Raw genomic sequence first — 26,813 nt, 5'->3', positions numbered from 1 at the left:
AAACAATGTAACGAGCAAGAACGACCATTATCGCCACCTTGAGCACCATCTTCAACTTCGTGCTGACCTATAGCCCGGGAACATTCGAAGCATTGACTCAGAAAAGCCTTGCTCTCCCGGACCTATCTCCTTACGACAATACTCATATATATATGCAAAACGCCCTGAATGACATTCACGCGAGAGGACTACCCTACAGCTTCGGCAATCTTCCCGACCATGTTCTACAGACTTGCGAGCAGTATCAGCCTTCACTAAACTGCGTTAAAACAGGTCTAGATCCTTGGACAACGCAAACTGACGCAAATTGCAGACACTGTCAACAAACCGGAACTACCGAACACATCCTATGAGACTGTTGTGCACATGCAATGAGGTACAGGAGGGATGTGTTGTGCACTGCAGAAATGGTACTTTAGATTATGTCCCCCATCGTATGCAGAGTCTCTTTCGCTTAAATATACCCGCAGCCTAGTGCAGAGGCTACAGGAGACGCTCTAGGCTACGTGCAGGCTCTGCATCTGGATCTGGATCTGGATCCGGATCTCGATCTAGGCTACGTGGATCTGGATCTGGACGCGACTCTGCTGCCACGCGTCGTCGTCGTCCACGTATCGCCACACTCACGACTCTAGTCGCGGCGCTGCCCACACGAACGAGGCCGACGGCGGCAGCCCCGCCATTATCGTCATCACGACCACGACCACCACCACCTCTTAACTGTTTAAAAATTATCACGCGGAAAGATCTCAGCCTTGATAGGATAAGAATACCGTTACTTCAATAGGTCAACCAGGAAGAAGTAAAGAAGACAAGTTCCGCCCACAAGAGAAGGAAGAGACAGGGATCGCGAAGGAGAAAACGCTAAAAGTACAACATGTACGCATGTCCACGCCTGATACATGTGCATATTACGCATTGCGCAGCTACATGGCTTCGGAAGTGGTCTGCCTAAACATCTACACCTTGTGTACGGGCACATTTTCGCGAACCGCCGAAAAGGAAGCATCGTCTGCTTACTTCGACACACCATCGACAAACCCGTCAGCACGCCGTTTGTATTGGAAGCTACACGCTCAGAACAAAACTTCACCGTGTAGCACGTTGTGCGCCAACCACTGCCACGAACGATAGCGATATTGCTTCTGATTTGAAGAGAGAGAGGGGCGTACGCATTTTTGTAGCAATTATCATATATCCAACTTGCCACAAAAGGGCGTACGCCCCCCCCCTCCCCTCGCTTTTCGAATCAGCAGGGGTAACCCAATCATTCGTGGCAATAGTTGGCGGACAACGTGCTATGAGGTGAAGTTCTGTTCTGAGAGTGTAGAAGACATCGTGCATCTAACGCAACCCCGACCTGTTGTCGTGGCCATGCATACGTGGTATTTATCCTTTCGATGGTACGGTGCGCTAAAGCATGTTACAAATAATTATTTACTTTCCCAATATTCTAAGGTGATAATGTGCTCTGTCCTAGAGGTCTGTCAATGGGCGACGAATTGAATGCCTCGTACAACCTGACAGCTCCCGTACTAGCAAATGATACAATGGTGGGCTACTTCAAGATCCTACTACAAGATGAAACCGCGAGCACGCAAAGATACGAAGACAAACACACCTTATAAACTTTTACTAGAGCATAACACATCTTTCGCGTTGCTTTTAGTTTAGTTTCACTATTATTCTTCTATTTTTACTTATTTACATTAACGTGCAGCTTTAAACATTATGAAGTAGCCAGCATACATGTGGATGGGGGCTACATCTACAAGTTTTTTTTTTCTAAATTCCCCTGCCAGTTTTGTTTGAACTGTAAAAGTTCTTTGCGGGTTCCCTTCCAGTTAGCACGTAACGAAATTGTGTTTTTAGAACTACAGCGACGATATTCATCTTCCCCGGACGAAGCTTGTCCTTCCGGCAGTCCATAATACCTAATGAATGATACTATACTTCCCATCATGGCACTTTCGACGTAGGTCGAGGTAGCTATGCCATTTACGAGCGAATAGATATTTTATGGCGCGTGCGCGCGCGAAAAAGACTCGAGGGAAGAAAAAAAAAAGCACGAGTACCATTGTACGCGGCAATTTCCTCGAGCAGAGCGGCACAAGGAGCCGTAGAAAGGAATTACGAATAAAAAACAGAAAACCGCCGACAGCGCCTCTCGGCGAAATCGTGAGCTGTGTGTCGCTGGCAGGTATTTGCTCACAGTGGCCTACTTGCTGCCCGAATTCCGCGTTGGGAGTCCTCGCAAACCCTCGAGGCGTTCTTGATGGATGGAACGACAGCTTCGTATAGGTTCTCTTTTTCTTCCTTTCTTTTTCTTTTCTTTGTTTTCTTTTTCGCGCGTCATATCTTCAAATGAAGCTATGTCCCGCCCGATTCACGTGAACGTAGCCCCCCCCCCCCCCCCCCACACACACACAATGTGAGAAGGCTGCGTTTTCACTTAGATTTGCAGGTTTGCGGGAAGTTAAGGGTTTTACGAGAATACCTCGCATGTGGGTCGGACGTGGGGGAAGTTTGTCCAAAGTTCTGCAGCAGAGGGAAGCTTCTGTAAGCAACGGTTGTTGGTAGGTGGCGGTGAGAAGCGAAGTTGGCTCAAGTCGGTTGTGGGGTGAGAGCGTGTATAATGGAGCTTGTAAATCGTTTATAACGGGGAGCTGTAAAGACCCGTGTGCAATATTACGAATGCCTCAACTGTCTTACGGCTGCTTATTGGCCGATCACACGAACAAACCTGGCATGGAGTTTATCGTACAGAGACGAACGTTCATCGTTTCACAATAAAGTTGTTGTTGTACTGCGCGCTCGCGAAAACTGCAATACGCGTCCCATTTGCGTTTCGTTCGTACGTGATGCTTGCTTGATTGTAAATCGTATTTACTAAAGCGCGCCGATTTTAACTGAAACGAACAGTTAGATTGTAAATAAATTAAGCAAATACTGTAAGTAATCATCTCAATCAATCAATCAATCTAAGTAAGCAGCTTCAAACTTCATGTACCTTCGACATCTTATTTCAGAAGGTCATGCCTCTAACGTTCAACTATGTTTACCGCATGTATGTTTTAGAGTTACCGCACGTATAAACAATTCCTAATCGCAACTTCTCTTAGAGACGCGACGGAAAGTCCTGTAAAATATTACTACCGGGTGAGCAAAGCACTAACCTCTTCAATACAACTTTCAGCAAAGCACCAGAATTCGAAGGTCTTAGCCTGCCGTGATTAATAATTTCGACCACGAAACGAGATGCTCACATCTCCATATTTTTCTTTTCCCAACCAACCAATCAATAAATCAAATAAGAGGCTGACAATGTTAGGCATGTGAAATTCGTGAGATAAAATACCATACATCCACATTAGAGCTAGTGCCCTAAATTCACACAAAATTCAGTATTGTTGCTGAGCGCTTTGGGGGGATGTCAGCAAGTTAATCTCAGCAACTACGTGAAGATACTGGAGATGCAAATAAACAGTTCCAGAATTATAAGAACCGATTTCAGATTTCACTAAAGTAATCAAAATGTACTTTAATTCATGTGTCATAGAACAAAAAATCTGTTTTCTGAAAAAATAATCGGCACTTTTGATCAATCTGGAGTTATCACGAAACAGTAAAGTAATATTGTGTCAGTATGTTTCGGTAACGTAACTACACTATGTCGAGGAAATGTCAGTATTATCTAACACTGCTTCCACCTACCACGCGTCATCGGAAGCACACAACACACGTAACAGATATTAAACCCGGATATGAAGGAAGACGACGATTCTGACGTCAGCAATACGTCATTTCCGCAGCAGTGTTTTCCGGAAGTGCTTCTTCACTTCCTGTTATTACACACTAACCCCAGACTGGCACACGAGAACAACAGATAGCTTTGCACAGAGGCACAAATACCTTTGCAAAAATTGTTCGAAAATCAAATTAAGGCGAATATTAGAAAGGGCGTGGTGCTTTATGAACGCATTAAAATATAGCCACCCCGAACTCGTGTCATGCATTCACGTGAAAAACTCGCTAGGGAAAGTTTGACACCGATGACATGCCTTAAAAATGGCTTTAGCATACCATTTAACCATTACCACACCATTTAACTTTACCATAATGGTAATCATGCACCTCTTTACGGTTTGCAAAACTCTAACCTAGCAACCCCCCCAATAGCACACAGAAGCTGACTCTGATTATCATAGCTTTCAGCCTACTACTGCGTTACTTGAAGAACCGAAAGTTAGTGCCTGTAAAAGTAACAAATAAACCCAATATTTCAATAGCAGCACCACAGTCGTCATCGTTGACCCACATAATCCGCAATGGAAACCTATACATTCTGTCTGCCTATATGACGAAGGTATACATCGATACACATGCCAGCACACACACGGTACTTACGTATATGTGGAGCCACGAGGTGTCTGTATTTTTTTAGCTCGTAGAGTACATCGAGATTGCCGAGTATAGGATGGGCCGCCGTGGGGCCCGGTATCTTGGACACGAGCTCGGCTATTCGCCGCCGTCGCGCGATATGCACGGCCACGGGCACAATACACGACAGCAGTAACGTTAGTGACCATAAGACCCGGTGTGACGAGAAAGGTAGGAAACCTGTCAAGGTCATGGGCAGAAGAGCCGTGTCTCCAGTCATCGTCGGAGTCTGTGTCCCCACACTATCCAGGGAAGGCGGGCGCGCACACACACATGGCAGGAGAGAGCACACACCGCAGCCGAGTGCGATCACATGAGCAATCCGAGGTGATCCGGGCACGGGAGACGCAGTTCATCGTACGGCAACGCTGTCCGGGCAGCTAGTAGCTGGTACCGCATGCTGCCGAGCCCACGAGGCCCGGTGTCGGTAAGTCGCACTGCCCGCAACATGGGACTCGCTGCACCGACGCCTGTACCAAATTTACGGGCATCGGGATATCCACACTGTCGTACGATTTACCTGCGAGTAGCCGGGAAAGGTGAAAGAAATACTGGGTGACAGGAAACTGTGCTTCCTGACGCGATTCCCCCCCGAACGGTCCTGTTCTCGGCAGCACCACCCTGAGGAAACACACTGCGAACCGTACAAAAGCGTTCATGTAATTCGGAAAAAAAAAATCTTAGCGGTCCGATGGAGGCGCTCGCTCTCGTCAGAGCCACGTGACCCCGATAGGCCAATGGGGCACCGCCGTCGCAACGTCACCGACGGACTCTCGTTAACCGGCGCTGCTTCCTTGTTCGCGCTTCTCGCCGATCCCGTTAGCGATCGAGAGGGAAAGTTTCTTTCGCCGAATGAAAGTGAGGAAGGGGGAGAAATCAAAATGGCGGCGCAGGAGGAAGCCATATTTCTTTGTTCGTTTCGTTTTCGTGACCCAAAATAGAAAGTAGTCACTGCTGTTTTCTTTCCTCGGGCTGTAGGCCACTGTGATTATCGTCTCTGCTTCCATGTTTGCTTTGTAACTTCTTTTTCTTTTTCCTTTTTTTCTCTTTTACCTCGCTTCGCTCGGTGTCTCCTACGTCTCTCGAGGGGTCTTTAAGGTTCGGAACATTTCGCTTTCCTCTTCGTGATGTGCTTTTCGTATTTTGACGTCCTGGCGTAACGCCCAAGAACTTTCGAGAAAGCGCCTGTGGAGCATACGTGCCCCTGGTCTCGTCCATCCTTTCTTTTCTTCTCGTATTCTTTACGTGATTCCGAACTTGTACGGCCAGGGTATCTTTCTTTATTTATTTTTGTATTTCTCCTTCGACCTCCATTTTGTTTCTGGTGCGTTACTTCATTGTTTCGGACATCGTGCTATCTGATTCATCCTTGTTACGTTTCCACAAACTGTCTTCGGATTACATACACACCGCGTGAAGTAAAAATGAAAGAAGTAAGTTGAAATGACTTCGTGACAGCACTCTCAAAAAGTAACACAACATTATCATCTTCGCGTAATTTAGTATTACCTTCTTATGCAGCACGTGAGGTAACGTCCCCTATACCATGTAGGGACTGCTTGTCTCCTCGGCCGGTCCGGTCACGACCACCACTACCTAGTTAAATTTTTAGCATTTTCGAAGCCACCGCCGCAGGTCCGTTCATGGCCTTATAGGATCACGTGACCCGTCGCGTAGCAGCAGCACGTGATCGCCAGGCTGAGTTTGCAGCACGCCTATATTGCGTAACGGTCATAGTAGCGATTAAACGCAATTAAACGATTTCACGAAACATTCGAAAGCCTAAAGTAAAAATTTAATACGATTTCAAAAACAATTCCGTCAAAAATTTAGCACTAACACAAGCCCTATAAAGGTGCCGCGTTTAAACGCGTTTGGCACAATAGCATATACTGTATATATATTCTTTGGGATCACTACAAACAACCCTGTACTCCGAGACAACTCAGGAGCTGCAATACAGAGGTGCATCTCCGCCAATGGAGAATGTAGTCCGAACGTCCGAACGCCAGGCAAACGGGAATGCCCATTCATATGTCTTGTCAACGCGAGCAGTTTACGTGTTTGCTTTAAACGCATACAATTGTGCTAGAAGTACGACGTTTCAAACAGGTGTTTTCGCAACATGATCAGTGTACGAGTAACTGTTTGGAGCATGCGGGCGCACTACTTTGTGGCTCGGAGACGTAACGTGCAGGTCTAAGCCAATCACAGACGTCTGAAGATTTGCGGCCAGAGTTGACTTGTCCCGAAGTATCAGGTAGTACCAAGTATGCCGAAGTAGTAAATCAGTTCCATGGAAGAACAGCAATTGTGGGTAGCGCCCTGAAAACCGATGAAGCCTGCCCAGGACGCATGCTACGCCTTCTCTCTCTCTCTCTATCTCCTTCCTTCTGTCTACGTGTGTACGTCGCACATAGCCGTAGTTGATACGCGGTGCTAAAACTAAAAAATACTAAAACGAAGCATTTACACTGCGTATCATATGCGTTGCCATCGCTTACGAAGGGGTTCTTAACTGTTACTCTATGCAACACTTGTGTCTCTCGTTATCTTCCAATCTACTCAGTCTCTACAATGAACTCCTTACGTCAACGGACAGCGGCATGTGCAGCGACAGCTTTGACGCAATACAGGAAAACGTGGTATTACGCGGAGGGGAACGCGGGCGAGAGGGAAGATGTGGAGTAAGCGAATAGACGCGAGAAACAAAAAGCTTCCCTTTGATTCGCTTTGTGTTTGTTTTTTGGACGCGTCTAATCTCTGTTCGTGAATGTCGATCTTATTATGGATCGTGAGATCAAGCCGGGCTCTCAGCACGGGAAAGCACTTGCTCTGGAGGTGCCTGCTTTGTATCCCTACACACAGGGGTCTTTCTCTCTGCTCCAAGGGACGTTTTAGTGACGAAGTTCGTGATGGCTATACTTCGGGACTAACTCCTGCAGTTCAGCTCCGCACACAAATCTTAAGACGTCCGTGATTGGCTTATAGGCGGACGGATAACGATTCCGAGTCACAACATAGTGCGCAGCATGCTTCAACGTGTAGTAAAGTAGTTTACTAGGACCGTATGTTTCATTGTGCGCTATACTAGCCGCTTGTTTTGTCTTCTGTTTGTTTTAACGTCTCCATGTAGGGTAAACGAAAGTGCAAGTCACGGTGCCCTCGGGTATGTTACTCGTTCTAATATAACCCAATCTGAAACACAAGAACGACTGAAATGTTCGCCAGTTTCGTAAGGTTCGGAAGGAGTTGTGTTCCTGGCTATGCGCTTATTCCTGTACTTCGAGCCTTTCAGAACTTCCTTTGAGGGTTTTAGTATAGCCGTAAGCCTGCGTGTTGAGTACAAAGGCAATCGTTCGCATTTTTATGGGAGTATATACATCGTCCTAACACTTGGGGATTACCATCTCGATCCAATATATGTTTACCGTTTCCATAATCACTACGTTAATGACTTCGAGACAACGCACCATTATTTGGCGTGGTAATAAATATCTTCGTGCGGGTGCGCCACTGCAAAACCCGGTGGAAATCAGAGTTCCCATGTGTGTGTGCGGCATATACTGAAACATACTGTCGTTGTTACCGTAAGGTCTGCACCGTTATAGCTTCCGTTTGATTATTGTGACGACAGTAAAGTAAACAAAAGTGTACCTTTTATTGCGTATGGGCGCCGCGGAGTAACTGGTGCTATGAGCGATGAACAGACCTGGACAGATGGGCGGACGACACCACGAAGTAGTGGGGGATAAGGTGGTTATAGTATGCATCCTCCTGGGCCAACTTCCCTGGAAACTATGCCGTCGTCCGTCTGGAAAGTCCTCCAGGACACCCGTGGAATGTTCCCAACAGCACGGAGTATATTAGACGGTCCACATGCCCGGACATGCCTCTAGTAAAATTGTACTTGCTTGATTACACGGAATGAGCAGTCAAGATAAGTTGATAAGTAAATTTAAAAGTCAAGAAGTCCAAGTTCCGCAGGCTGTAATTAGAATATTCAAATTGCATATTCTCTGTTAGGCTGTCCCTGCCTCTACATCGCAGTTTTCCGATGCATGTACGACAACGAAGCAGCTTGCGAAGTGTCATTTACGACCAGCTACAAGGCTTGGCATTTCTGAAAAAAGGTCGGGTCAAGTTTGACCCAGGAAGGACGCGCTATGGTAGGCGTGCAACAGCTTGTCCCCATAGCTGCATTGAAATATAATTGTTGTACCACGGTCGTGTGGAGATGATCGATTATTCGTCATTCTCGGAACAGGGTCACGGCAAGAACACGCGTTTTGGAGCCTGAAGTATGCCGCGTGATCCAATTTCCAACATACGAAAGCGGATGCGACACATATTTATAATAGAGGGACTAATCCTTTTACAAATCAATCAATCAACCAATCAACCAATCAATCAATCCACGGAGGAACCGGATTAACATTACTCTACCGCACACACACACACAGACACACTACCTGGGCTCTGCAAGCAAATCTCCATTTCTTCCACTATATTTTCTTGCCTGTCCTGACCCTCTTTTTTTCTTTACTTATACCATAGACTTCGCAGGTCATCAAGTCACCCCTTTCATCTCTCCCGGCAACGTGTGTCGCCTGCACGTTATAATACGTGCAGGCATGATTTATTCTTTTTTTTATGTACACAGCAAGAGATACATTTTGTCAAAATACATGCTAAGGAGCGTCGTAAGATCTTCATCGACTATCTAACTGGCGCGATACGTTTCCAGCTGGGTGTGCTAATTTTACCATTGAGGTTGAGGCAATGACGCATTGTGTCGACTAGCTGGGATTATTCCGGTTCAGATCGAAAATCTGCTGGATCACTGCGGTGTACCGAAATGCCGTTGTTTTCGAACCAGCACCGTGCACGTCTTACCGTTTCTATTTGGCATTGCGTTTGACATATAGTTGTAGCACACTTGCACACTAAACAGACCAATATTTTTCGAAACATTTGTCCCATCGGATAATGAACCGCAGGTAACAGCATGCATGTGCCTCTGGAATAATAATAATAATGGTACCGTGATGATTTGTCAGCCTAACCTGACCACATGTTGCACGTACCGCAGGATATAGGACTGCGGATAATTTCGATAAATCCGTTGATCAAGTGGCTGTTCCTTGCCATGGCACGGCCAAAATAGAGCAGAAAATAGCGCTCGCCTAAAAACATGACGTCACAGACTCCAAGACGTCTACTCTAATATATATAGTATCTCTATCCAGTAAGCTTGAGGCGAACCAGCACCTGTCGCTGAATGGTTAAGATGTCAGGGCAAAGACTTGGAGGCGTCATACGTTGTGCAACACACGTGTGTATAACACTTTACTACCTGGGTGTTTTCTCTGCGTTTTCTTGGGACGTTTTAAGGAAAATGTCTGTATACACTGCCATGTGATGTCGGCCCAGGACGAAGGATCCTCCGGAGAAGCGTACCTGCCGCGCGGCGGGCTGATCGCTCAGTAAAAGCGCACTGAGGATCGAGCTTTAGTAATCGAACACTGAGCACATTCTCGTTGAACTCGTTGAACTCTCGTTGAACCATTCAACTTAGCTGCACCCATCGGCCCCTGTGCCCCATCCTCGGGTTCTTCACCTGTTCATCTATGACCTTAGTTGTCCGTGCGCCATAAAAACCCGAATCATCATCATCATCATCATCACCTGTTCATGGGCTTCCTGTCGTCCACCAGGTTGCTTCAGAGGCTTTAGTGTGCGCCCACGTGTGTTCTATTATTCTTTCTTCTCTCATTTTCTTCGTGTACTGTTCCACGTGCAGTGGGGTAGGGTACCGCACCCCTGCGGTTAAAGTCATCACCATCATCATCATCACTATTATCTAGTTGTTCTTGCTGTTAAAAATCGAATCCCAGCGGCATGGACGAGCGGTGCTTGGCGTTGGTTGGTTGGGAGTGGGCGTTGGTGGCAGCCAAGGTGATGCTAAAGACTTGGAGGTGGCGGTTTCAAATCCTACCAGCGGCTGTGCTGTCCGAGGTTTTTCCTGGGTTTCCCGAAGACTTTCCAGAAGCATGTCGGTAAAGTTCCTCCTGAAGTCGGCCCAGAACGCATACTAACCCCCATGTCCCCCACTCCTTCCTGCTGTCCTCTCCCCATCTCTTCACGTCTGTACGCCGCTCCTAGCCACAGTTCCTTCGCGGCACTAGCACGAAGAAAAAAAAAAGAAGAAGAAGAAAAGGATCTTAGTGTACCTCTTGTACCCTAAATTCTTCTAAGATGTTTTTCTTGTTTTTTGTTGTTGGTTTTTTTTTCTTTTTTCGTTTGATATTCCTCGTGCGCAAACGCTGTAAAGTAAATGGACAGGCATCGATGGTGGAATGCATCTTTGCACGCACATAAATGATGCAAAAGGGAAGGGGGGCTTCCTTCCCGAGGCGCGGCACGGCTCGCTCGCGGATCTACGCAGTGCTCGTGTCACGCTCTACTTTTCCCCCGATTCGCCTAAAAATATCAAGGCCCAAACAACCGGAACGCCCGTCGGCGGGGCACAAAGGGGTGTACGCACGGCAACCGAACACAAGGCAGATTAAACGCCCGATTAACTTATCTCACATTTCATACACGTAATCACTTACAAATAATGGCGTTACTTGTGATGCTCATATTACTTTTAAAGATGTCTTGCTACTGAGTGGCAGCCTGTTGCGAGTACATTTTTTTCCGCGGTACATTTAGATTAGATTAGATAGAGCTTATCCACAGGGCAAATTGGTGGATAAGCTGCATCATGGCTACCAGATGACTTTGCACGTTGCAGAAAGTCCTGGTCTTCCTTGTACCTGCAGTACCTACCTTAACGGATTGCTGTTGGTGCTACCTTCAACTCTGAAGGTAGTTTATATGCTCATTTTGTGTTATGTTTGTAAGCATTTCTTCTCGTTCGGGATGCTATCCCGGGATGCTCATTAATTTTTGTTTCATTAATTTTTTTTCATTAAATTTTGTTTTCATTAATTTTTTTGGAGTTCATGAAGGTTACAACGCATCGAAACAAATTACGAATGTGCTACGCATCCTGCCCGAGTGTAAGTGCATAAGGCATTAGCAGACGAATTCAGGCTTCCAATATAATATTGTGAGTGACGCAACTTGAACTCACTGATTGTTGCTGATATGCAATTTCACTTTAAAATGATTGGACAACACTTTTATATTATTCCTATTAAGGGACTTTGGTAGAGGGTGAGCACTCCACACAGTGGCCAGAAAACTATTTCGGGAGGGGTTCTATGGGGACTTTACATGGGGGATGAGGATTTCACATTCGTTTCCCTCTCCCAAATGCACTACCGAAGGTACGATTTCGGATGGAAGTTTGAACCCCCGAAACTCACCTCTTTGGCTACACTCTTAAAAATGAACTTCACCGCATAGCACGCTCCTAGCCAACCATAATCTCAAATGATATCGTTATCTGCCCTGATTTGTTGAAAACGGGGGGCGTACGCCTTTTTTGTGACAATTATGAACAGCATAAGTGTCACAGAAAAGGCGTACGCCCCCCGTTTTCAACAAATCAGGGCAGATAACGCTATCATTTGAGATGATGGTTGGCTAGGAGCGTGCTATGCGGTGAAGTTCATTTTTAAGAGTGTACGCCAAAACAACAACTACATAACGATGGGATGGGCTATGCCACTGGACTCCACACAACTTCTTATTATTTCGCAATAATATTACAGGGTGTTAGGAGGGCGTTGATAACGTGGTCTTCCAAGTCTGAGTAACGTGATTCTGAGTCATGTACACTGCCATTAGTTCCGGTATGTATGATAACTTCTCGGTGACGTTATCAACGATCTGCTAACAGCCTCTAATGAATAAGATTCTGAGTCACGCGCGCTGCCATTGGTTCCGGTAAGTACGATAAGTTCACGATAACGTTGCAACCGAGTATACATGCGAAGCTAATGGACTAGGAACAGTTTTGATTCGTAAGTAAAGTGTCCGAATGGGGTCGTGATGTATATCTTTTGATGATTCACTACAAATAAAAATTGGCCACATCTTTGGGCAGTGACGAGTCTTCTTTTTTTTCTTTCCAAATCCCATTAAGGTTTTATTGGAAGCCTCTTAAATCTTGTGCAATCGTGTTTGCTTTTTTTACATTGTTACCGTGGTCGCTACACCATTTCAGTCTGACAATCACGTGGTGGTGTCATGTGACAGATCACGGAGTCCTATAAAGCCACTGAGTGACCTACATCGTGGTTGACCCTATGAAGCTGTAGCTGCAATATAAATGTCTAAGCGTGACCATGGACGCCTCATAATCTTACCATGGTGCCCAACCAATCAATATTGTTTCGACCCGAGCGTTTACGAAATGTTTGCACGGATCTTCCTCCTCTCACCTCCCTCTCTTCCTTGGCCAAACGTACCCTTATCTCCGATCTCGACAACGCCTTAATGAACGTCCCAGTGACGGCACGTCCCCCGTAGGAAGATCAAGATCTCCACTTTCAGTCGAGGAACGAAGCAACCCTCTCGCTTTTCGCGTAACGTCACGACCGCCATCTTGTTGTACAAAAATTCTCTCCCTTTTGACTGTTGTCTTAGGAGGTGACTAGAGCATCACAGGAAAAACAACAACAACAACAACAACAACCCAGGCTTGATATAATCTGCCTTCAAAACAACGGCCATGGCCTTAGTACCGCACAAGGAGCTGAAGACCTTGTCTGCCAGTAGTAGCACAGCACTTGGACGCGGAGGTCAAGATCATGGCTGTGGACGTTACGGCTACTATTCGTTACGAGCAAAGCAACTGGCTACTCTCGGTATTACGTTCCTCTTACTGCTTCTTGTGAGCGTGTTCGTTGCCGTCTTTTTCTTTCTTTCTTTGCTTCAAACGTTTCGTTTTCTATGGTCAACTCTTGTGATCGGTGAGCAACTTCCGCATGGAGTCGGTGGCTCCGATTCGCTGGTATTTAGGTCGCAGCTGCCTGTTTCTCATCCCAGCCCGTATTTTTTTTTTTTCTTTCTTTCTCGGGAATGCAGCTACCGCGTCATTTGAAAGGACATATACAGCGTGGCAAAGGGTTCCTCTAATTGAAGCCACCGTTTCCTGCGCTTTAATTGCCGCGGCAACGAATTTTCTTCTTTCCTTCCGCCTATAGCCTACGGACGGAGCCACCAGGCATGGGGTCAGTAGGGACAGGAAGCCTCTGGGCGCCGATGTGTACCCGATAACTCGAAAACGAAAGGTTGTGGCATGATGCTTTCTTAATGGCACATGTCCTGTCCTCAAAACCTTGAGGGCCTTCACGCATAAGTGGTCACAAGGTACAACACATTGCCCAGGCACTGGCTATAATGAATCAGAGCGATAAGATAGCCAGATGAGTCAGGTGTGTCAGCATGGGGCAAAGACGGGACAAATTGCATCAGCGAAGCCGAACGGTTTGGCACATTTTGCAAGCCTGCGTCGTAGACGGTCCTGTACTGGGGAAGTTCCGTTGTCAGCAGCAACAGCTGGACCAGTATCGCTTGCCATTGGCACAGTTCGGCGGTTTCTATACGGATGCGTGGCGGTTCGAAACGACAGATTTATTGATAAGACGAAGATGGAGGATTGATAACGATGCGGATGTTTTGTCGGGGTTAATGAAGGTGAGGGGAATCTTATCACCCACTGCATGTGGTGGTGATGATGAACGTGGAAATCTGCCACTTTATTTGTGGTCCAGCTACCCCAGGGGTACACCGGGCAGAGTATAAGATGAAATGGTGAGGTGATGGGGTAATGGGTGAATAATGATACAACATTCAAATTCTTTGTATGACATGACATGAAGTCCTCATAACCACAAAATCCAAGTGCACAAAGACAAAACGCACAACATGAGTTCAGTGCTGCTAAAGCGAGACCATTGTCGACACACTTCGGAATCTTTGTAGGTTGCAGGGACATTGATCTGTGCACAGAGAAATGAGTCGAATTCAAAGAACGTGGATGATGTATTTGAACTCTACACCGAACAACGAAAAATATTTCGAATGCCATAAACTGCTATTTCTGGCCCAGAAAAATGATACATTGATTGCTAATCACCACGGCTCTCGCATATCTGGTCGCAAATGGTATTCTTTGGTTATTGTGACAGCCACGTCACCTTATGTAACGCCCCTGAATCTTAACGTAACGTGCCATGGATCGCACCACGGGAATAGTCCCAAACGACATCCCTTTATTACCTAACTGAAATTTCGGAGTGTGTGATGCATGTTATGTCCATTAACAACAAAATTTCATTCGCCGATTGATAATGACGTCACTTTTACATATTCGATCGCTATTACTCTGCTCGCATTTCGGACTATTGGGAGGTTCAACTGGTACAACCGCAGACGTGGCTGGACAGACCATTATTGGGTGTCCCTCCGGTTCTGGTTCACCGCCTTGGCGGCGTCCGACGCCAGACGGGGACTCCATAAAGCAGCGCAGCACCCTGGAATATAGCAGAGCTCCAGACTGAGGAAATCGTCCATCCACGCGGCAACCTCCAGCGCCGCAAATCCATGCAGAAAGCCCTGCTGAACTTTCTCAGGGCAATGGACACTCACGGTCGGCTGTAGTGCAGGAAACTGTAGAACCAGACGTGTGAGCTTTCCCCTGCCCCCTTTAATCCCTTCCCCCGAGCAACGTGCCCACGTCAATCAGTCTAAGCAGGCAGACCGCTCGAATCCCTAAGTCACCCCCCCCCCCCCCTCATGGAGCGTGGTTCTACTGTTGGAGTTGAGTTTGATCCCGATCTCCCCTGTTTTCGTCCAACATTACAGGGATCCCGCACGGCAACAATATCATACATTGCAGCACCCAACCCGTTTCACGGAGGCTATATGCGTGGATGAGCATCAGGTCTTTTTTCTGCGCATTTTTTGCCTACACGTCCCAGGAACTAGTACGCTTGCATCCACCCCATGTAGCATATATTTTATACTCCCCCGTTCACCAACGAAGTTCCTGTAAGACTTAAAATGCAACGCGGAAGACGAACTCCGCCTTGTCACTCACTGCAAAATTACCATATGTGAAAAACATGCTTTCGCCTCTGCGAGGTGTGGTCTACTCTTCAATATACGTGGTCCCCGAGGTGTGAGCGAGTCCGCAATCACATCCGGAAGTGCCATCGGCTTGGCCGAGCGGGTTAAGGCGTCGCGCATGTTGCTAGTAGCCCAAGGTGGTGGGTTCGAGTCCTACCACCGGCTGTGCTGTCTGAGGCTTTCCCTGGGTTTTGCGAAGACTTTCCGGACGAACGTCGGCACATTCCCCCTGAAGTCGGCCCAGGACGCATACTAACCCTCATTTCCCCCACTCCTTCCTGCTGTCCTCTCCCCATCTGTCCACATCTGTACGCTGCCCACAGTTGCTTCGCGGCGCTAACACGGGAACACACAAACAAACAAAAACATCCGGAAGTGACGAAGTCGTCTGTGACCGGCTTTCGAAAGTCGCAACTTGAGTAGCGTTACACACGTTCGTGGAATTCTGATTGCAGCCTCACCATGTGTGATCCAAGTGTCACTTCCTTGTGTGCATCGCCCATGTCCCGTTGCGCGGTTTTCGTCACACTTATGCGACACAGATATTATTTCGAGCTTGATGTTCTCGTCGCATCTCACGTTCTCACTTCCTGTGGAAACGTACGTGTGGCAATATTGTGACGTGTGCGTGTGTGCGTGCGCGCTTGTTTCGCTGTTAAAAAGACACGATCAACGATGCGGCGTACGGATCCAATCAAATTCACCTAGAGTGCCACTACAGAGTGAAAGAAAAAGATTTATTTTATTGTAATATGAAAGAACCTCCCTAAAAAAAACTGAACAGAAAATATAGATGCCCTCAGTGAACCATAACGCGCTTCCACGCATTTTCGTGAAACCGCATAGTTTCGGAATCTCTGAGAGCAGGTGACGTCATCGAGGGGCGGCTTCTCTCTCCTAGCAACAAAAAGCAGCGCGAGGGTCTCCACTGTACACTCAACGTTGGAAGTATGCCAGTAGCAGTATTTGCCCAAGCTAGAGACGAACAAGGTCGTGCCCGAAAGCCACGGCCTTGAGAGGATTACGGTCCTAATTTTCTTTCAATAGGAGACAGCGAACAAGTGCCAATTCGTGGAACCCAGCCCTCCCCTTCCGATTTGTTTCGGTTTCAGTCTGTCTACCAACGTCATGATGATGACGTTTCTCGCGTAGAGGTCTATTACGCGTCGAGATGGTATCGGAGTCAACACCCAGGAATGTCCAGGGCATATGAAGGTTGTCACCTCGCGGCGTATTAAGACCTCCGACTGTCCTTCCAAGCAACACTACCTGCTGATTTCAAGTTTCAACTATTGCCACTATTGCCTCTTTCCCTTTACGTCCTGTCACGCACTCAAGTGACTACAATGAGTGTTTCACATACTCTGTTTTTCCTATTACCTATCCCACAACAGAAACATTTCTCAAAGAAGCGCTCCGTTACGTGAGCTTGTTACATCATATTCCAACTGATATGGAGGGGAAAGACCAAAAACATCAGCGTCGCATGCAGTATTCTCTCTCGTTTTGGTCAGATCCTTTGGAACATGGGGGATGAGTGATACTGCATGATTCTATCCGCCGTTGCGAATCGATTTCGATGATAATGAAAGTGGGTGCTTTCATAAGGAAGTGCAGCTACGGCGGAAATTAATCTGGGACAGAAACTATATACGCTACAATCAATTCTATCAGCTTCTTTCGTGGAAAGACATCAGGTGTGACACGTTCCACCAATGGCCCGGGGAACGTCGTGAATGATCGCGAACAGCCCCCAGAACCACTGACTCAGTCGTGAAATCTCGGTGAGACATTGCAACGTCTGCACGCAGCGTTGGAACATTTGATGACGCGCTTGCGTCATTCATATATTTTCTTCTCGGCCAAGAAAATTTCACTTGTGTAAAACCCGTAACGTTCGCGGGACCCTAATTTTCGCCATCTGAAAAATTCGCGTATTTTGAGGGCACGCAAAAATGTCGAGAACTAATTCGCATTGAGGAACTACGTTGTCGTCGCTACCTTAATTTCTGCGCTTCGTTGGTAATTAGAACTACTTTGCAGCACGAGCACATCAAGCGTTATGGAACAGCTGATCGCACCAGGAAATCTACATTTCCATCTCTTTCTTTCTACTTCTATTCTATTGCAGCACGAGCAGGTGAAATGTAACTTTAATTCAATAGGATTAGGCGGTGGTGGAGGTATGCTATTTCGGAGCGATCTGCCTGCCGACATGTTGATCGGGGGGAATACTGCGTCCTGGGCCGACTTCACAGGCCGACTTCACCAGCTTTCTCAGGTGTCGGCACAGGAAACTGTGTCGACACTTGTTTTAAGGTGACTGAGGAAACCCAGTGAAAAGACCCAGAAAGCACAGCCCTCGCCAAGATTCAAACCCGGGTCACCTCCCAGTCTCGGAGTAGAATGCCATCATCGTATAGCCACCGTAAGCCACGGGAGCCGGTAATAAGATTAGGGGAAATTCAGACAAGGGACGAATATTAGCATTTCGCGAAATTTAGTGGCCGCGAATATGCCCTTTGTGTGTGATTGGCGAAAAACTGAGGTCACCAAATTACAGGGTTTTTGCAGTTGTTATTTAGTTCGTTAGTCAATTAGTAAAATTTGCAGTAATTGCAACGGCATGAGATGTGTTCTGGGCATGCCCAGCGAGTAGTATTAACGCTTGAAACTAAGCCGATGAAAACGCATCTACCTAAAGGCGGCGGCGGGGCAGTGCTGTCGGTATTGGTGGTGGATGTGTTGATACCAAGCTGTTTTCCTGCTTCGTATGATGGCCTTGTGCTTGCCCTTGGACGACCCCGATGGAAAATGTGCCTTAGAACTCCTCAGGGAAGGCTCAGGAAAACACTCTGACAGCACAGCCTGTGCTCGGATTCGAACTCGCGTCACGTGTGATATAACAACAACAACAACAACAACAACAAATGACTGACTTGGGGTGTTTCACCGATGGGGAGCAGTGTAACCTACCCCGTTACATGAGTAACATTAGATGATATAAGAATCAAGCGAAATGAGCTAAGTACAAGTCATTCACGGAACAATTAATATGTTTGTTTAGTTCCATGTTAGCATCGCAAAGCAACTGTAGCTATGTGCGGCGTACAGACGTGGACCAAATGGAGAGAGGACAGAAGGAAGGAGAGAGGGACAGAGGGGCAATTATGGTGTCCTCGGCTGACTGCGTAATGCAGAACCAAAGGAGGATTAAATGTACAGAAGGCAAAAGGAAACGCCGAACATCATTGAAGAAAATAGTATACCAATAAAGCTCCTGGAGCAGACCGGTAGTCACTAGGGTCTCCGTAAACACTTGAAGACACCAGGACCACAGTGTGTACCGCACGCCCTACAACCGTGAAGCACGCCGCAGTAAGAAACGAAACCTTTAATGATGCCCGCAATCTCAGGAATGCAATAAATGACAGAGACAAAAGGGAAAACAACGGAAACGCGAAGAGTGGAAAGCAAAGCCGATCGTCTCTCGAGGAGAAAGTCCCCGCAGCGCCCACACAGAGAGAGAGAGAGAGGAGGAGAACGCAAATATTCCAGTGGCCATGCAGGCATCAGCCAACAAAAGAAACAAGCGAGCTTTTTCTTTTTCTTTAGCAGATCATAGACCTTAGCCAAGACATTGGATCTCTAGGTGAGGTGACCTCAATTCCCCGACCTATTTTCCTAGATTCGGCAACGCTGTCGTCTGCGTTGAAAGAGGAGAAGAGAAGCTCACGGATACGCCAGTGGAATTTGGTTTCTCGCACTGCAGTTTCCCTCGGAGCATTATCGTTCTTCAGTGCGGCGACGACGAACAGCATAAAGTTGACTCTTCAATAACAAGGGGCGCGTGTTTAAAGGGAGACTCCGGGACAATTGGAAGTTCTTATAGAGAGTCTGCAAATAAGTTCGAAACATCATTCTGAAATGATAAATAAGGTTGGTTTGGCAGTCGGGGACTCGTCATAAGAAGGAAAAGAAATGTAGTCCGTCTGCCCTCAAAATATTACTTCGCCGTAGATAGGATGGCTGGACACAGAGAGGTCTTGCTCGCTCCTCCGCGAGATAATGTAATCCATCATGCTCACTCTGCTTCCGTATTGGCTGCTAAGACTGGCCACGTGACATTACGCTGTATGGTGGCGCTGCAGTATTTCACCTGGCACGCTATATACGTCTCCTTATCTCCAACGGCGTATGTATAGTTGACGGTCTAGATTTCTCTTCCTTCTCAAGTTGAACACGACTGTAATTGCCAAAAGAGCTGGGAAGCTTATATCGAAACCGAAACTCCAGATGGGTGCCTCTCCGACCTCCTGTACCTTGCGTGACGTCACTGGTAGTCTCGTGAGGGCTCTTATTCCCCACATGGGGGCGTTTGGTAACTGCTTCATGCGACATGGATGACGAGTCATTTGCTTCCTCAATTTCGGTCTGCAATACTCGCCTCCGGTGGAACAGAACCTACAGAAAGGCGCACGCGAAGAATACCGGTGACGTCAAGCCCAGTGTTGCTGGACTGCGCATTCCGTGGAGGAGCGCCGAATAACTCAAAGGACTATATTGCTTTTCTAATTAACTGTGCCACTTGGAGATGAGAAACTGTGTTCACTGAAACACCATGCGGTATGGATTGATGTCGCACTGTTATTTCAGCACATTTTTTGTGCGGAGCCCCCCCTCCTTTAAGCACGAATTCTGACGTTGTATTTATCGTCGCGCTGCATCGCGCCTGGATTTTTTAAATGACTTTTCACATCTGCAAGCTTTTGTAAAGAGTTGATTTGCTTCCATCAAGATGTGGAATTCGGTACCGTTAGAAACAAGTGCAGTATCTAACACTAACTAAAACGTAAAGCAAAAAATAAAATAAAAAGCGCTTTTGAGGTGACTGTTGCGACTCATACCCTACAAGCTACAAAATGTTGCACAAAGCGAAACCACAACACATGTTCTTCAGATGCCACAATTACTCCGCCTCCACACGCAAATAGGATGTTGCACGAAAATTAATCTATCAAATGGGTAAGGACAAGGACGAGCTGGTGCACGATGAGAGAGACATAAACCGAGACAGGGAAGAAGCAAGACAGGCACAACACGGTATCGAAGTTGAACTAAGCTAAAAAAAGAGAAAGGTTCATCGCACACAAATGAAACCGGCTCGTAGTTGTCTTGCGCAAGCCACGGTATTTTTGTATTTACCCCAATCAATTAGGGATCCGTTAAACGTCAATTTTCGAGCCAAGTGTCGGTTGGAAGTTGTAGTGGGCCTTCGAAGACACCGGCTTCAGTTGTTTGCAGTGAAGCCTCGGAAAGCTCCACAGGAGCACCGCAGAGTTTTAGATATTACGACCTGCTATATGAGGCGCCCGCCAGGAGCGATGATAGCGCTGACAAGCACGCTATGCATGTACAGTGTTCGCTTCTTCTGTGGGACCGCTGAGCCAGTCTGAGAGCATATAATAAGATGGAGGACATAAATAGGAGATAACGAAAATGTATGTCATATAAGGCAATGCCATTATTAATATGTGTGAGGAGGGCATGTGTTTTCCCTGTCGCGCTCTGCTCCCTGTCATAAACTTGAGACGGACATCGAGACACCCTGCTGTGCTCGCACCGAGGACCGGGAGCGACGCAAAGTGACCAATCCCGGTCTCGCTGCGGTCCCGGTTCGAGGAATGAAGGTCCGTGAAATGCCACGACCTTGGGAAGAATGTATACATTGTAAATAAACCCCAACGTCTCGAAGGCGTTCGAAAAAGTGCTTCGACTCCACGCTGTCCGTTTTTGTGTTGCTGGGGACAAGTCCCCGCACTTCAAAGTCTTTTCTGCCAGCACTTCTGTCTCCAGAAATGGCAGCACCGGGTTCAATTATAGTTAATGATTTGATTTCGAAGCTTTGAAATGAACATACATCCACTGTCTTTCTTTTTTTTTTTTCGTGTGCTTAAAACCATTCTCAGATAACCATTTGACTAGCCCGTTTATTGTTGGCTGCAGTTCTCTTTCGCTCACAACCAAGCTGGATGTGCTGCAGTATATGAACGCCATCCACGTTCAAAACAAAATAATTCGATACACTGTTGTTCTTTACAACAAAATGGTGTAATACTCTAGGATGGATACCCGATGCACTGCGTTTACCGACAAATAAAGTTCGGAATACAGGACGACCACGCACTTCTTGTTTTTTCGGAAGGAAAAAAACGAGGAGAGCACGCGTTCCATGCAAATATGCATCACGTTGGATTCCATGTCTTCATGTGGTGCCATAGCCTCTTCCGACCCCCTGTTGAGATGATCTGCGGTTGAACACGCAACTCGAGGTCTGCATTGGTGTCAGTTGATGTCGTGGCCATGTACATGAAGGCGGTTAATTCTAACATACCATTCGTGATTTTCAGCAAAACACGACTAAACCAATGAACAATGCAGGTCAACTGGGAAACCCCGCGCGACCTGCATTCCATCTCACACTGGCATTATGACATCACTTCCGTGTTTAGTCATCCAATGTTTTGCTGTTTCCGTCGTGGAAATGTACAGTATGGGTGTCGGTGCTATGGTTGGGAAACTTCCTTATTGCACTAAAGAATGTTTGCGGTGGCTCTTTCGACGTTACCCATCTATGGCATCCGTCTGATTTGGTTGGTTATACGTTTTGAACATGGTGTTTTAAATATTGAAAAGTTGCGCAAGCATGTAGACTGTGTGGAACTCCAAAGTGTTCCTCGTTCAGCTAATGGCCTCCTGCTTGGCCGAGGCATCCTGCTTGCTTCACTGGTAAGGTCTGTACTATCTCAGACAAAGTTGCGGAGCTTTTTCGAGTGGTCGATAGTGCCTAGAACCTTCTAGTTATCTCGTGTGAGGTCATATAGGTCTAATCTTCAACGATAACGTACTCACGAATGAAACTCACGTTCCCAAACCTAAACAAGACCTAGCATTCATCAACTTAAGATAAAGTTGTTCTTTGAAGCTCGTCCCATGCAACGTCATTGGCATTCGTGTTCTTCGTTGCTGCTCACACTACAGACCCGGCCCCAGTCCCATATTGCTGGAAACGCCGAAGCGAGCAATCGAAGAGCCACGAAATAGTCAAGTTACTGTTTCCGCTGTGCTGTCGGTATTGCTTCCGGCCAGCGGATGTACCAGTCAACGCAGGTAAGTTATGTAGCGGAGGCTGCGAGGTGTGGGCCCATGGATGTCAACGTGAACGTTTTCGAAACGTTGGCCCGAGAGGAGGAAGTTTCCAAGAGACACGTGCGTGGTGCGGCTTATTTCGGTGCATTGGCAGACGAGGCACGTTCACGCCCAGATCCGAATGGATTCTCGGCCAAACGTATACCGCGAGTCTCTGGGTCGACAGAAGTGAAAGAGCGCAGACAAGCTGTTGCGTACTGAGGGCTGGAACCGGAGGCAGGGAAGAACAAAATAAATTCTCTCGGGCACAGCGTCAGAGCACATTTCTTTTGTTCTTCCGTATCTCCGGTTCCAGCCCTTTCTGGGTCCTCCGGACAACCACGCGTCGCGTCCGCACCCGCGAGACGCGTTGCACCCGAAGCGGGAGCAACCCAAGGGGAGCAGCGTGGCGGCGAAGATCGTCCTTCGAAGGCTGATCCGAGCGAGTGGTCATCCGGTACCAGGTGAGACATCACAGGTGACAGCTACGGTATCCGCGGGAAATTAAGAAGACGTCTTCGAGATGCAAAGCAGAGGACGTTGAACTGCGGCGGTGTCGTAACTCCTCGTCTTTCCTGCTGGGGTCGTAGATCCGCCACAAGATCACGTCCGAGGTCATCAATTTGTAGGGGACCGCTGTTTATGAAGGCTTACTGTGTTCTGAACGCGAAGCGTGGGCGTCACATTTGTCTTCTTCGTCGCTGCTCACGCTACAAAGACAAGAAACTATTTCGGAGAGGGTACACAAACTTTGCATGTTTTCCTCCATACGAACCCTTTCGTCTTTGAGCTCTACGAACTTTATTTATAAGTAGCTTTGTCACCCCAACGTAGAACAATTAAAGACTGACTGTCACCAGGCGAAACTATATTTCGGGGAGAAGCGATACATACGTTTGATTCTTTTACCATACCGTACCCTGCCTTCAGTGCGCAGCTCCTACTGGTGGTAGAGGAGGTGGTGATAGCGAAAGGGCTCGTCGTTGTCGACGGCCTCACAGAGGTGGGCAACGCCACGAGTTACGCACTGGGGGAATGTGCGTCCTGGTCAGACTTCTAAGGCAAATGTGCCGATGTGTTTGAAGAAAACCCAGAAAAACTACAGACGGCACAGCCGGCACCGAGATTCGAACCCGGGTTCCTCCCAGTCTCGACGTGACATAGCCAGCACGCTAACCATTGAGCCACGGAAGCTGGTTGCTGGAGGTAGAGCACGTGCTTTGCCACCACAACTTCCACCCGTATGTGATGCAATGTTAGTGGTCATCTGTAACGTCCTTGCAGCTGAAGCCAGTACAGTCGCCAAGTCATGAACGCATTATCATTTCTTATTTCACGCGTTCTTTCCTTTTCTTGTTGTTATTGTTGTTGTTGTTTTTTCTTCTTCTTCTTCTTTCCTTTAGTTTGCATGTAAGTTAGCGCTTGAGTGGAAGGGTTCATTCTTTCCGGCGATTCGGACAATGTACTTTTCCTCTGCCGCTGCGTATGTTGCTTCCTGATAGAGGTGCTTATCGGCCGCACAACGAGGAGGAGGAGGCGGCATTCCTTCCCAGTTGGCTCGTCACGTAGGCTTTCCCCTAGGCCGCGCTGACACCCCCCCCCCCCTCCCTCCCTCCCGCGCTGACCCACTTCGTCTGCTATCCAGAGCTAACTTTAGTCGCTGAACATTCTCCATATTTGCTCTTTCTTTCTTTCCCGTACTTGCTCTGAATGAATGAACGAGACCTACTGCGTCCGGGCGCTATGCTGGCGCCCTCCCGTGTCGGTGAGCGCCACTCGAAGCGTTCTGCGCGGCGTGTTGCTATGGCCGTGTCCTCCCTCCGTGAGTGGCGCGGCAGAGGAGAGGAGGGATCAGCGTTAATTAGACATAATGTTCCTTCTCTCTCGTGCTGTAGTTCCTCTTGAATTTAGGACTTCACGAAAGGGCTCCTGTGTGCAGCAGTGCCGCCTTTTGCTGGTTTATCAGGATGCACCTTATGTCGCACGAAAGGAACACCTTAGCATTGACCTTGTTGCAGAGGAAGCGTTTGAACTTACTGATTCAGGGACCAGTGAGAAGCATAACGATCTCCTTTCAGCGGTGCATATAATGTTCAAGTCACTGTTGAGGTACTGCTTAAGCTTAGGCTGGGGATGGCTCAGAAATTTTGGGGTTAACAAGGAAAGGTATGTTACCAGGGTAGCAGTTCTTATATACTCCACCATGGAGCCTTGTATCCTTAGGCGTCGTGGATTGCATATTCTGCCATATCTAGTGTAACTGAAGCGTACTATGAAAATGGTGGAGACCCAACGAGTGTTGCAGAAGCCATTTCCTTGATTCCAGTTAGCGGTCAGCTTTCAAAATCTGCTTCATGGGATATGATACAGAGGCCGCAGAATGCGGCATATATTGTATTGTCTCCATAGCATATTTTCTCCCCTGAATTGGAGGATGATGAGAATAATGAGAAAAGGCACCAGCAGGGGGATAGCATACCTGGGTAGTGGGATAGCACCAGCAGTGGGATAGCATATCTGAACATACTGTAACTAGTGTGCCCGTTGTCGTCAATAAATTTTCCTATATAACAATATCTGACCGGCAATCAGAGGATACGTCGGAAAGGGGAAAAAAAGAAACACTGTCAAGGAGCCCGCGAAGAGGGAATCACACACGTAACATGAAAAACGGTTAGGAGCAACTAAAGGCTGCTCCGAAAAGTTAAGTTGCTTCTAACCGTTTTTCATGTTACGTGTGTGATTCCGGCAATCAGAGGGTGCGAGTTCGAATCCCACTGCCGGTGCGTTTTCTTCGACGACTATCGTCCAATGGCAGTGTGCAACTGGGCGTTGTGAGACGTGTGTTGTATTTGTCCTTGTATGTCCTTTAATTGCCTCATTCACGACAACGTTTTCTCGCCGTTGCGCCGACTGATGCTGAACATAACCATCACTCCTCAATTCCGACACAAATTAGGCCACAGTACCGTGCTGTGGCCAACCTATTCGAGCCACTATACATCACGTCCTCATGACCTGCAGACGATACACGAGGGAACGACACGCTACGCTCTTAAGTACCAGCTGGCGCTTCTTACAGGGAAGGTATCGCACGTCTTCTCTACACGTGAAGGGACCTAGCGGGCATTGTCTACTGGACAACGGTGTTCGTCGCTCGGGTCACCAAATGTAAAGGGCATGGTACCCTTCTACATGAGTCCTGCTAGATGACGATGGGATGTCCTAGGGAGGCTCTGAACTTGTGACCTCATTCTATGTTTCTTCGATAGAACAGGACTACCTGAGTGCTGGTGCGTTGCGGTGGCTGTGCGCCATTGCTGTCCTTCACGGGCCGCCACAGGGTATTGCGTAAACTTTGCAGGAGACACGAGTTATCAATGCACGACTTGTTGGAAGGCAGAAGTTACAACCACACGTAATTAAGAGCGAGAGCTCGAATTGAGAGTTGTGTCTCGAAGACCCATAGACGTATGGGTTGGATAGGATTCCATTGCAGATCCAATGCTCTTTGCGTCCTTCCTTTTCCCTAAGCCTGACTATGTCACTGCAGACGTAGAAGACAGTGCAAAAGTCAAACATATGGATGGCGGAGCAAACCAATGTAGAGCTCTTCCTCGAACCACCAATGACCACACTAAAAATGTCATACGTACGTTACACGTATTATGCGAGTCATCGGGTTCCCTCGAGAGGTCCATAAGGGTGAGAAAAGTGGAGGAAAGAAGAAACCGAAAAACCAGCAGCAGCGTTGTGCCTTTGTGCAGCTGTCACAAGACATTTGTATCAGCACATCACACATACAATTAAAGTATACCAATATAAAGGTTCTTCAGGTTGTTCATTAAAAAGTGCCCGTTTCCGGTTGCGAACAGGTGAAAATAGGGCGTTCTCGTGAGGTGGTAGCCCAGCTACAACGGTAGGTGCATTCTTTTCGCTTGCACCTCCTGCACCAGATCTGAACTGGGTTATTTGCGTGCTGCACTTTCCTGTTGAAAAGAAAGGCATTACTAATAAAGTTCCTGTCAGCTGGAAAGTGCATAATGGAACAGCATGCCGAAATAATGCTCGTGTATTGGCTGCGTGCGCGCGACGAT

The 26,813-nt window shown here is 47.4% G+C and overlaps 1 protein-coding gene and 1 pseudogene across 3 annotated transcripts in view; one reads left to right on the top strand and one right to left on the bottom strand.

Annotated features, from left to right (window-relative positions):
* The window catches only part of LOC135369468 (uncharacterized), an 80,515-nt pseudogene extending 74,718 nt beyond the window's left edge, over positions 1–5,797 (bottom strand).
* Positions 1–26,813, top strand: part of LOC135368804 (protein qui-1-like) — a 336,239-nt gene that overhangs the window by 70,160 nt on the left and 239,266 nt on the right. Inside the window, exon 1 of one of the 3 annotated variants that reach the window (XM_064602320.1) lies at positions 22,986–23,180. The exons of the other annotated variants lie outside the window; for them this stretch is intronic. The gene's annotated coding sequence lies outside the window, so the exon portion shown is untranslated. Of the gene's footprint in view, positions 1–22,985; positions 23,181–26,813 lie in introns of those variants that run through there. 3 annotated transcript variants of the gene reach the window in all.

The sequence above is a fragment of the Ornithodoros turicata genome, chromosome 9 (genome assembly GCF_037126465.1).
Source record: "Ornithodoros turicata isolate Travis chromosome 9, ASM3712646v1, whole genome shotgun sequence".
NCBI lineage: Eukaryota > Metazoa > Arthropoda > Arachnida > Ixodida > Argasidae > Ornithodoros > Ornithodoros turicata.
This window is presented reverse-complemented; position numbering and strand designations above follow the sequence as displayed.